This window comes from Silurus meridionalis, chromosome 23 (assembly GCF_014805685.1).
Source record: "Silurus meridionalis isolate SWU-2019-XX chromosome 23, ASM1480568v1, whole genome shotgun sequence".
Lineage (NCBI taxonomy): Eukaryota > Metazoa > Chordata > Actinopteri > Siluriformes > Siluridae > Silurus > Silurus meridionalis.
In genome coordinates, this window is record NC_060906.1 from 14,094,943 (window position 1) to 14,106,833 (window position 11,891).

General features: G+C 36.4%; 1 pseudogene; it reads left to right on the top strand.

Moving 5' to 3' along the window:
- The first annotated feature begins 1,668 nt into the window (after positions 1-1,668).
- On the top strand, positions 1,669-8,544 carry LOC124377283 (annotated as a pseudogene).
- Positions 8,545-11,891: the final 3,347 nt, after the last annotated feature.

Genomic DNA, 11,891 nt, shown 5'->3' on the forward strand with positions numbered 1-11,891 from the left:
TCTTTACACACGGTGTAACGGGTGAAATATTTTGCGCTTCCTTTAAGAGCATAGCGCTATTTTGGGAATAGCATACCACTGCATTTTTCCTGTATTACTGCATGTGTGGAGACTGAGGAATATGTCCTTACTATTTGCTGATGCTGATTTCTAAGTTTCTTTGACTAACCCATAACGCTGTTGCCAAGAAAAATAAAAAAGCAAGAGTTTTGGAAACCTGTCTGTGCTTATATGATTTCTGTTGCAACTGGGGTTAGAGAGCTATCCCTTAACCCTGACTCAACGCGTTACAACGGCTTGTATCGAAACAGTAGCCGACCAAGAAAGTCATTGTTCACGGTCTTCCTCCGTCCTTTCACAAATATTTCTCTCGGGAGTTTATCTTTTGGCATCGTCGTGCCTTTAAAAAAAATATTTTTCTCCGATGCCGTGCAGCTCAGAACACAGGTGAGGTGCGTTTTTTCGTTTCTAATGTTATATCGCTCAGTTTTTTGGCTTGAAGTTTGTGAAACCGGGAAAAACCCAGGAAAAATTCATAAATTAGCCGCTTCGTTGTTTAAACCGCGGGGTTCAAAACGTGGGAAAAAAGTAGAAATATACGGTAATAACAAGTTTCATGCTAGCACTATCAGCAAAATAATTTTCAAATACAGTGATGTAAGCTAGAGGAGAAGAAGAAGCTGATGCACTGACTTCATACTGAATACCTGAATAATTATGGTGGAAGCATCCATCTAATCTTCATGATCAGACTCTGCTTGCTGGAATGAGAAGATGAAACATATCTACTCTGTCTCTTTCAAGGACTATTATGTCTGAGCTGGTAGGTTTGACTTGTTATAAGTCAAAGAAAATCAGCCATTCCTAATAATCATAATCCCCTATAAGAAATAAATTATCAAGTGTGTAGTCATATACTGTGGAAAACACGGAAATTCTGTTCTGAACAGCTATGAACCAGCTTTTCACTGTCAATAATGTTACACTACAGATGCTCATCCCAGATTAGTAGTTATAATAATCTTACCGTACGTAGTTTACATTTGCACTGCAAATAAGACATTCAAAATATAATGTAACACACAAGTAAATAAAGGCATAACATAAGTGAAGATATGTGTTTTAATATACTTATCAGGCTTTGACCTCAGAAACTCTGCACTCGTGTGTGAATGCTTATATACCGTAATTTCCGGACTATTGAATTTTACAAAGATGTTTATTTTGAACATAAATACGCCGCACCTGTACATAAGCCGCAGGTTCCTACATTGAAAATAATTAACTTTATACAGGCTTGAACGAAAGACTGGATCCAGCTACAGGAAGGATCCAGTGATTTAAATAATCACTCTTCATAGCTGAAGTGAACAGGAAAGCATGACATATCAAATTGTAAAGTGGATTTGGAGACAAAACCTGAAGACCTTATCGCTTTTACTCCTGCCAGAACAAGAATGATTGACTTGTGAACACAGATTTATTTATTTAAACCATTCTTATAAACAACAACCTGGTCTTTTTATTTCTCGTTTACAGATATAAATGTGTCAACAACACACTGTGTAATTATAATGAATTAAAAAATAAACCTGTTATGACTGTTTCCTTTGAGTAAGCAACAAATCTGTTTTTGTTTTTATTATATAATACTTTTACTCGCCACTCCGCCTCTCTCCTACACGTGATAAAACACATGATACACAGGATAAAACAGTCGGAGGTGTCCCAGCTGCATTCTCACTGTTCACTCCGAGCTTTCTCATGTGAGTATTAACAATTATATATCTCGTCAGATTTCTAGGTTACATTAAAAGTAGCGTAGAGCAGCACATTTGTAGGACATGCACCGCATCTCACTTCCGCATTCCACTTACATACAGTATACAAATACTGAGCGCGTGATTTCTGCGAACTGCGCATGTATTAATGATTGTTTTTGAACTGTTACATTTATAGCCTGGTATATCCGTGTCTATATATATATATATATATATATATATATATATATATATATATATATATATATATATATATATATACACACTACTTTTTCTTCTTCTTCTTCTTTCGGCCGCTCCCATTATGGGTCTCCACAGCGGATCATCCGTCCACACCCATTAACCTCCTCCTTGGCTTACTACTATATATACTATATTACTTTGAATATAAAATAAGTGACACGTGATTGTTTCTTTATGATAACAAAATGAAAGTAAAGCTGTTAAAGGGTACATATGCACCGCAGGCAGAATCTTTTCCCTAATTTAACCCGTAATATACACGGATTTCGGTCGTCTGCGTCACACCAATTCAATAACTGTATGTTTTATGAATTAGAACCAACAGCTAAAAGATGGAGAGTTTGAGCCACGCTAACAGCGAGTTCGCTCTGAACCTGTACCGGGCCATAAGCGCTCAAAACACGGCAGGAGACATTTTCTTCTCCCCGCTGAGCATCAGCGCTGCCATGTGTATGGTCTACTTAGGGGCCCGAGGAGTCACTGCTGAGGAGATGGCTAAGGTTCAGTATGACAGTTTATCTCACACACAAACTGTATATGTGCACAAAATGTCAAAATTGTGACTGCTACTGTGGTGTGTTTTTAATTTTTTCACCTTTTGTATTATTGCGTTTCTATCATTCGTTAAATATTTTTGTGGTACAGTATACAGCCAAATCAGTATATTCAAAGAATTGATCAAAGTGTAATTAGAGCTAGCGTTAATAAGCAATAAATATCTTGTTCACAGCAGCATGATGTGTCAAAAGAATGGAGCTAGTATTTAAAGTGGTGCCTGGAAAAGAAGGTCATCAAGCAGACATACAGTCAGGTCCATAAATATTGGGACATTGACACAATTCTAACATTTTTGGTTCTATACACTCTATTTACATCCAAATCAGGTGAACGGTGTAGAAATTACAAGAGTTTGCATATGTGCCTCCCACTTGTTAAGGGACCAAAAGTAATGGGCCAATTGGCTTCTCAGCTGTTCTATGGCCAGGTGTGCGTTATTCCCTCATTATACCAATTACAATGAGCAGATAAAAGGTCCAGAGTTCATTTCAAGTGTGCTATTTGCATTTGGAATCTGTTGCTGTCAACTCTCCAAGATGAGATCCAAAAAACTGTCACTAACAGTGAAGCAGGCCATCATTAGGCTGAAAAAACAAAACAAACTCATCAGAGAGATAGCAAAAACATTAGGTGTGGCCAAAACAACTGTTTGGAACATTCTTAAAAAGAAGGAACGCACCGGTGAGCTCAGCAACACCAAAAGAACCGGAAGACCACGGAAAACAACTGTGGTGGATGACCAAAGAATTCTTTCCCTGGTGAAGAAAACACCCTTCACAACAGTTGGCCAGATCAAGAACACTCTCCAGGAGGTAGGTGTATGTGTGTCAAAGTCAACAATCAAGCGAAGACTTCACCAGTGTGAATACAGAGGGTTCACCACAAGATGTAAACCATTTGTGAGCCTCAAAAACAGGCAGGCCAGATTAGAGTTTGCCATACAACATCTAAAAAAGCCTCCACAGTTCTGGAACAACATCCTATGGACAGATGAGACCAAGATCAACTTGTACCAGAGTGATGGGAAGAGAAGAGTATGGAGAAGGAAAGGAACTGCTCATGATCCTAAGCATACCACCTCATCAGTGAAGCATGGTGGTGGTAGTGTCATGGCGTGGGCATGTATGGCTGGTTCTCTTGTATTTATTGATGATGTGATTGCTGACAAAAGCAGCAGAATGAATTCTGAAGTGTTTTGGGCAATATTATCTGCTCATATTCAGCCAAATGCTTTAGAACTCATTGGACGGCGCTTCACAGTGCAGATGGACAATGACCCAAAGCATACTGCAAAAGCAACCAAAGAGTTTTTTAAGGGAAAAAGTGGAATGTTATGCAATGGCCAAGTCAACCTGACCTGAATCCGATTGAGCATGCATTTCACTTGCTGAAGACAAAACTGAAGGGAAAATGCCCGCAGAACAAGCAGGAACTGAAGACAGTTGCAGTAGAGGCCTGGCAGAGCATCACCAGGGATGAAACCCAGTGTCTGGTGATGTCTATGCGTTCAAGACTTCAGGCTGTAATTGACTGTAAAGGATTTGCAAACAAGTATTAAAAAAGTGAAAGTTTGATTTATGATTATTATTCTGTCCCATTACTTTTGGTCCCTTAACAAGTGGGAGGCACATATGCAAACTTGTAATTCCTACAACTTTCACCTGAGTCAGATCTAAATGCCCTCAAATGAAAGCAGACAGTCTGCAGTTAAAGCACAACTAGTTCGTTTCATTTCAAATCCATTGTGGTGGTGTATAGAGCCAAAATTTTTAGAATTGTGTCGATGTCCCAATATTTATGGACCTGACTATAAGTGAATCACTTGCTACTTAAAAAAAATTGTGATGGATGGGCTCTGCCACCAATTCCTTATATAACTGGAATACACTTGGCTTTTGATAATGGTGTTGGATGAGGGAAGGATTGGGAAAAATAAAATAAATAAAAATTATATGGGTGGCAGGGCATTATATGGGTGGCAGAAGAGCTTTTGAGTGCTTCCGTGGAACTGCCTTGCTTTCATTCTGTAAAATAAAGCCTTTTCCTCTTTGGCACCACAACCCTCTATCCTAAACTTAGTTTATTTCTTTTACTTGCTATTTTTAATTTGTTATTGAATTTGTTACTTTTGATAATAATTTGAGATGTAATATAAAAGAAAACTTAATAAAACACTTTCAAAATGCCCTGTAATAAGTCATAAGTGATGGTGAATATTTGTTATTCTGTCTCAAATTATAAAATGATAATTGTTTATTTGTTCGATCATCTAAATGTAAAGTTACGCAACCTGTGTTTTCCATGTACTGTGGTATTACATTCCCTTGATGATGTTAAACATTTTTAAATGCACCATTTAATTATCTAATTATTATTGAATCACCTTTCATTTATAGTGTAACGCTCAATTGTGGCTTTTTTGTTGGTTCCCATTGCAGGTTTTGGGTGTTAGTTCGATCCCTGATGTTCACAACCATTTCAAGACTCTGAACTCTGAAATTAACAGCCCCAAAGTGTCCTACATTCTCAGACTGGCCAACAGGATCTATGGAGAGAAGACATTAAATTTTTTATCAGTAAGACCTCCTTAACTGCTCCATTTTTTTTTTTTTTTTTGGTTTTAGCTTTGTTCCAAAAGTTTCATCAAGCTCTGTGATCTGTCATAAAGGAATGAAGGACATATTAGGTCCTGGAGGTTCAGAAATATATTGTCAAATTCATAACATACTATAAGGTGACAAAATTTGCAGTATTACATTGTCCAGCAACTGATCCAGCCATCAATCTTTGTTTAAGTACCTACTGACATTTCAGGTTTGTGAACATACAGTATATGTAGCCTTTTCCTATTATATTTACTATTTAATCTAGATGAAATTCCTAGAAATTAAAGCAGGTATCAGGTGTCAGTGACACTGGTTTATTAAAAATGTTTCCTTGTCAGTTCCTTGTTTCCTTGGTTCCTTTTTTTTCAAGGTTGCTTTTACAATTTATTAATTATTTTTTAAAAAGCTTGTTTTTTACTTCACCTGCTAGCACTGAGTGGCCAATGTTTCCATTCCCGGCCCTCTCAGCCCCCAACAGACTCAGAAATCACTTTCTCACCGTCCTTGGCTTGTGCACCTATAGCTAATGTTCCATTTACCAGAACAACCATGTATACTTATAGTCAGGCAGCCAGTGGCCAAATATCTTGAAGCCTGAAAATGGCCAATGGCTATGTGCTGCCTGCCTGTTGTGCCTTTTGTTGTAGGAATTTGTGGACTCCACTCAGAAGCAGTACCAAGCTGACATGCAGGCAGTAGACTTTATTGGATCATCAGAAAAGTCACGCAAGCTCATCAATCACTGGGTGAAAGAGAAAACTGAGGGTAAGAAGCAGTGTTTGGCAATAATGCGTTACTAGTAACGCGTTACTGTAATGCAGTTACTTTTGACAGTAACTAATACTATAACGCATTACTTTTTAAAATAAAGTAACTCCGTTACCGTATGATGCGGTGTCCATTACTTTTTTAAATGAATTCATTTCGGCTGAAGTGTAGCCTACAGTCTAACATGTTTACAGCAGAGACGCGTTGTAGGATTGGAGGATGAGAACCACTGTATACACAAAGAAGACACACTGTGGGCGTGTCTCCATTTATTCAGGTCTGTGCGGCAGTAATGGCGAGTCAAGGCGAGAGCAAGACGAGTTTCTCTCAAAGTGGAAATATGCTCATTATTTCACTTTAGTTGAGCATAAAGACAAAACTTTTTAGTCAAATGTAAGCTGTGTCTTTCTGGTTCGAAGGTCGTATCTACTGCAATAAACAGTCAAGTCAAGTTCATTTCTATAGCGCTTTTCACAACATACATTGTCTCAAAGCAGCTTTACAAAAATCAACAGTCAAGGTGAATGGTGTGTATTTGAGCCAGCCGTGGCGACTGTGGCAAGGAAAAACTCCCTTAGATGTAATGAGGAAGAAACCTTGAGAGGAACCAGACTCAAAAGGGGAAACCATCCTCATTTGGGTGACTTCAAGATGTTGATCATAAATCTTTCAACAGCAACTCCAATCTGTCGAAGCTCCTCCAGAAACTCCATGCCTCGACGAAGCTAGAAGCTAACCCGGTGTTATGTTTACATTGTTGATAGTTTTCATACTTAAGCTGTGAAAGGAACATTTTTAAGGACTCAACACAACAGCTTTTATGATGCAGAAGCCACTATAGTTTTTGATTGTGAATATAATATTCAGCTTGTTTTGTTATTTATGTCAGAAATCCTTGTGATATATTCAGTTTGTGCTGGTCTGACTTCAATAAAATAGTGTTTAAATACTACTTTGTGTTTACGTCAGTTTTGTGTTTGTATAGACCATAACGCATTAAAGAGCATTAATGGGAACATTAAAGAAAAATTCTTTAAAAAAGTAACTAAAAAGTTCCTTTTAACAGTAATGCATTACTTTTTGGTGTAAGGAATCAACAAAGTAATTGAGTTACTTTTTAAATGAAGTAACTAGTAACTGTAACTAGTTACTATTTCTTATTAACTAACACAACACTGGTAAGAAGCAAATCATTTTATACATAAACATTCACTCAAAATCTACAACATAAAGCACATAACACAACAGTTGTATTACAAGAACATGCTCATGTCACTAATGCTTTCTTCCATTTTGATGTTAGGTAAAATCAAAGATATTCTGCAGCCAGGGACGGTTACAGCAATGACACGACTTTCCATAGTGAATGCTATTTATTTCAAGGGAAAATGGAAGCACGTGTTTAAAAAAAAAAAACACGAAAAAGATGCCCTTTAAGATAAATCAGGTGAATAATCACACAATCTCTTAATAGTATTTCACTTTCTCTGTATAGCAATGTGTTGCTCATCACTGTGTTTGCGTTCTTAAGAATCGGTCAAAACCAGTGCAGATGATGTTCCAGACAAATAAATTCCCCTTCAACTACATTGATGAGTACAAGCTGCGGGTGTTGGATTTACCATATGTAGACGAGGAACTGAGCATGGTGGTGCTTTTGCCTGAGGAGTCTAATGATGGCTCAGACCCCCTTCTAAAGGTCTGCACAAACCTCCTAAATAATATAATCCTTTTTTTTCCCTTCTAATTAATAACAATCTGCAGAGGAACAAAATCTGTTTTTATTAATTGCTGTCTGATTTGCTCAAGTATTTTGTATTCAATCGTATGTCTTGGCCTTATCTGTATTTTCCCACTAGGTCTTTTCCCTTTTATGAAATTCCACTGACAGTAAAATATACTTATACCAGAAATTGTACTCCCATAGTTTTACAAGCAAGTGACAGTGTGTTTTATTTGTTGCAGCTGGAGAGTGAACTAACGATGGACAAACTTCTTGAGTGGACGAATAAAGAGAAAATGGACACGTGGACTGACATTGTTGTCTATCTACCAAAATTCAATTTGGAAGAGCAGTACTCTTTAAAGGAGCTACTGAATAAGATGGGCATGAGCTCTTTGTTCGATCCTAATTCTGCAGATCTGACAGGAATAAGCAGCCAAGGAGGCCTTTTTGTGTCATCCGTGACACACAAAGCATTTGTGGAGGTTAATGAGGAGGGCACAGAGGCGGCAGCAGCCACAGGTGGACTGGTTGAATGTGGCTTGCCAAGACATGAGCTTTTCATGGCAGATCACCCCTTCCTGTTCTTTATCAGACACAACCCTACTAAAAGCATCCTCTTCTTCGGGAGGTTCAGGGGTCCAAAGTAGAGATGTACAGTTTAATTGCATTAAAATTAACTCTTGTTTGAATGTGTTTTCTGTGTATAAATATACAGAGAAATAAAAAGAGGCTGCTTCGGATGATGTGCATTGCATTTATATACTGACTATAAAACTTACTATATTACCACAGTTCATTACTGAAACAAAACATAATTAACCTGTTGAAATGTAAACATACAATAAACCATTTAATAACAGAATGACCATCAGATCTTTCAAGATTTTTCCTATTATGCATTGTTAGTTTTATTAACCTGATTCAAGGGTTTAATTTCATATACTGTCATCTGTAGAATTACCTATGCTGCAGGTACTACAAAAAGTCTTGGGTCCAGTCTTGAATTTGTGTGTGGACACAAATGACCAATTTTTTATGTTGACATGGACTTGTCTCTGACCTATTGCTATTAGAAAAAGCTATTTGCTATTTGCTTTTCTTTCAAATGCAAAAAGTTTGACAAAAAGCAATCAATTTTTTTTATAAATTGATGCACAATCCAAGCCAACTAGTTAAAGTAAATGTTTTGCCTTGTGTGTACACCATTATCTACTATTGACTAATGCATAGTTGCATCAGCATACATTCCATTAATTTCTTTTTACTCTGGTAAATAAATATTCTTATAAATAATGAAACATCATATTGTAGTTAGTGCAGGGTGCATCTCACTATTCCTACCAATGTTTTACTACTATGCTTTAGAGTTCCAGGTGCTGTGTAAATTCATAGTGTTGTTACTTGTTCTTTGTTAAGGCTACTTTACCCATACTATGGCATTGCCCCTATATAAAAAATGCATATTTTTTAAGTTTTTTTTATAGCTGACTGCTGGTCAGAAAATGGCTTCATTTTAATGTAGAATGGATTTTCTTTCAAAATACAAGCTTTACAACAGATGCACTCCTAATATTATCCACAAGGGGGAGACATAACTTCGTCCAAATCTTATCACTGCAGCACTAAGCTGGTTCTTCTCCAAACTGTTACCACAAAGCTGGAGACACAGAGTTGTATAAGATTTCTTTGGATGCGGTATAACAAAATTTTGTGTTGAACCTTGAATTTGGAAATCCAACCCTGTTCCAGCATGGCAATGCCCCTGTGCACAAATTGAGCACCATGAAGATATGATTTACATGGTTTGGAGAGTCAGATCTTGAGTGGCCTGCTTTAGAGCTCTGATCTCAACCCTACTGAACACCTTTGAGATGAATTGGAACACTGACTACACCCCAGGTCGTCTCACCTACATCAATATCTGCCTTTACTACCACCCTTGTGGCTGATAAACACAAAGTCTAGTAGATCATCTTCCCAGAAGAGTGAAGAGAGTTATAAGAGCAAATTGGGACTAAATGTGGAATGCGATGCTCAAAAAAAACCATAATTATGACCAGGCGACTGCAAACCTTTGTCCACTTAGTGTAGTTGTTTACACTTCATTGGATTTTATTTTTAAAAATAATTTCAAACCAAAATCCACCAGCCAAATATGGGTTCATCACTTAATATATAGATAAAACAACACTATTATTGCACAGTACACATATTAAGGAATGAAATGCAGATAAACAACATGAAGTTAAACATGTAAATATTAATATTTATGTACAGCAAATAAATATAAAAGCTGTTTTGCAGATAATCTTTAAAAATATGTAAGGTATACTGTATGTCATAAATATTCATATACTGTATTTATTACACACACCATAGTATAAACACAAGTTTTTAAACATATGTTTTCCTAAAAAAGAAAGCTCCATAACTGTTATGAGTCTGTGAATAACTGTCACAGAACTGGAATAGAATAACAGTGCTGATTAGCTTTTATTTACAATTAGAGGGCAACAATGAAATAATGTATTACATATTATTACACAATACATATGAAACATATGATGTAGATTTTTAAAAAATGCTCACTTCTGTTATATTGCTCTTTCTCGACAGGTGTGTGCTGTGGTTGTGGAAAAAAGTTTGTTGCACATTTTGCCAGGTGAGCAATATTTTAAACTATGAAAATTAAAAGCATCATAAAATGATCAATGTACAAAATCACAATCACACAAAATCCAAAAATGACTACCAACATTTTTAAGGAGACTTTCATGTGGTTTATCTTATAATAGTTATTTTACAGTATAATGTCTATATAAGCCTTAATGATATGTGCTCTACTATATACAGGTAATTTACACATCACATCTGACCCTGTGAAACAGATTTTATTGTAAGACCTGAAGAGACTTCCAGTCTCTGAGTTGTAAACTAGATTTGATGCACTTGCTAGCCTCCTCAATCACTTCTCCATGGTCACTACTGTGCATTCTGAGCTCTATTGTTCTTTCTATAGATTTCCTGTGAATACAGCATTCAGTTCAATCAAATAGTATTTGTATGATCACTTTTAACAATGAACATCGTCATAAAGCAGCTTTACGGAGGCTTTTGATCCAGATTTAGACTTAGATGTGTAATGAGCAAGCCAGATGCAACAGTGGAAGAGAGAACGTCTACAAGATGTCATGAGCAAAGAAAAGGAGCCAGATCTTAAAGGGATCTCATCCTGTTCTGGGTGACATGAGATTATAAATCATTACAGTACACGCTTAAATTGATGAAAGACAAACTGTATTAAATGTGTTGAAAGCATATGGAACATTCTGTGTGATCATATTGTTAGTCCATAGGTGGTAAAAATCTGGGGTATCCATGTGAGATTATCCACAGCAACAGGAGGAGGTGAGTCATAATTGCAGAAAGCTTATGGCAGACAGAACAGCTTGCTAGGTATGATAAGAACATACAAGAGTTTAAATAATGGTTACTTTCTTTCACAGATCAGCAGGTCATTAAAAGCTCATTTGTAAACCCATAATCATACTGTGTGAGAGTATTTTTGTAGATTTTTCCTGGTTAAACCCTGGATTTATACAAATAGAAGTCTGTATACTATGTTAGCTTGCCAAAAAGCTAGTTTTCTCTTCTTCTTTTTTAAGCATATTATTATGTCTGTATTGTCTGTATTGTCTTGTATTGTTTTGTATAGTCTGTTTTTGTCTTGTCTTGTCTGTTTTGTCATGTATAGGTTTTATTTATGTCTGTACTTTTGAGAGTCACAAACAGCTGGAACCAAATTTCTTGTGTGTGTCAACACACTTGGCCAATAAACCTGATTCTGATTCTGATTATTAGTCTATTATTAGTTTTTAGGCAACACCCACATGTGCTATGACTTTTCCAACTCTTCAGAATTAAAGTTTTAAAATAAAAGAAATTCAAATTAGTCCCATTGACCTGATCTTTCTTTATTCTTTAAAATAATCTACCTGTATCACTCTCTCATGCCTTTTGTCTTTCTACTAACACTCTCTCCATCTTTCCCTATATTTGTCATTCACTCTTTCTTTCTTTCTTTCTTTCTTTCTTTCTTTCTTTCTTTCTTTCTTTCTTTCTTTCTTTCTTACTTTCTTTCTTTCTTTCTTTCTTTTCAACTTTAACACAAATTTAGGCTTATGAAACAGTTTCCGAGTTTTTAAATAC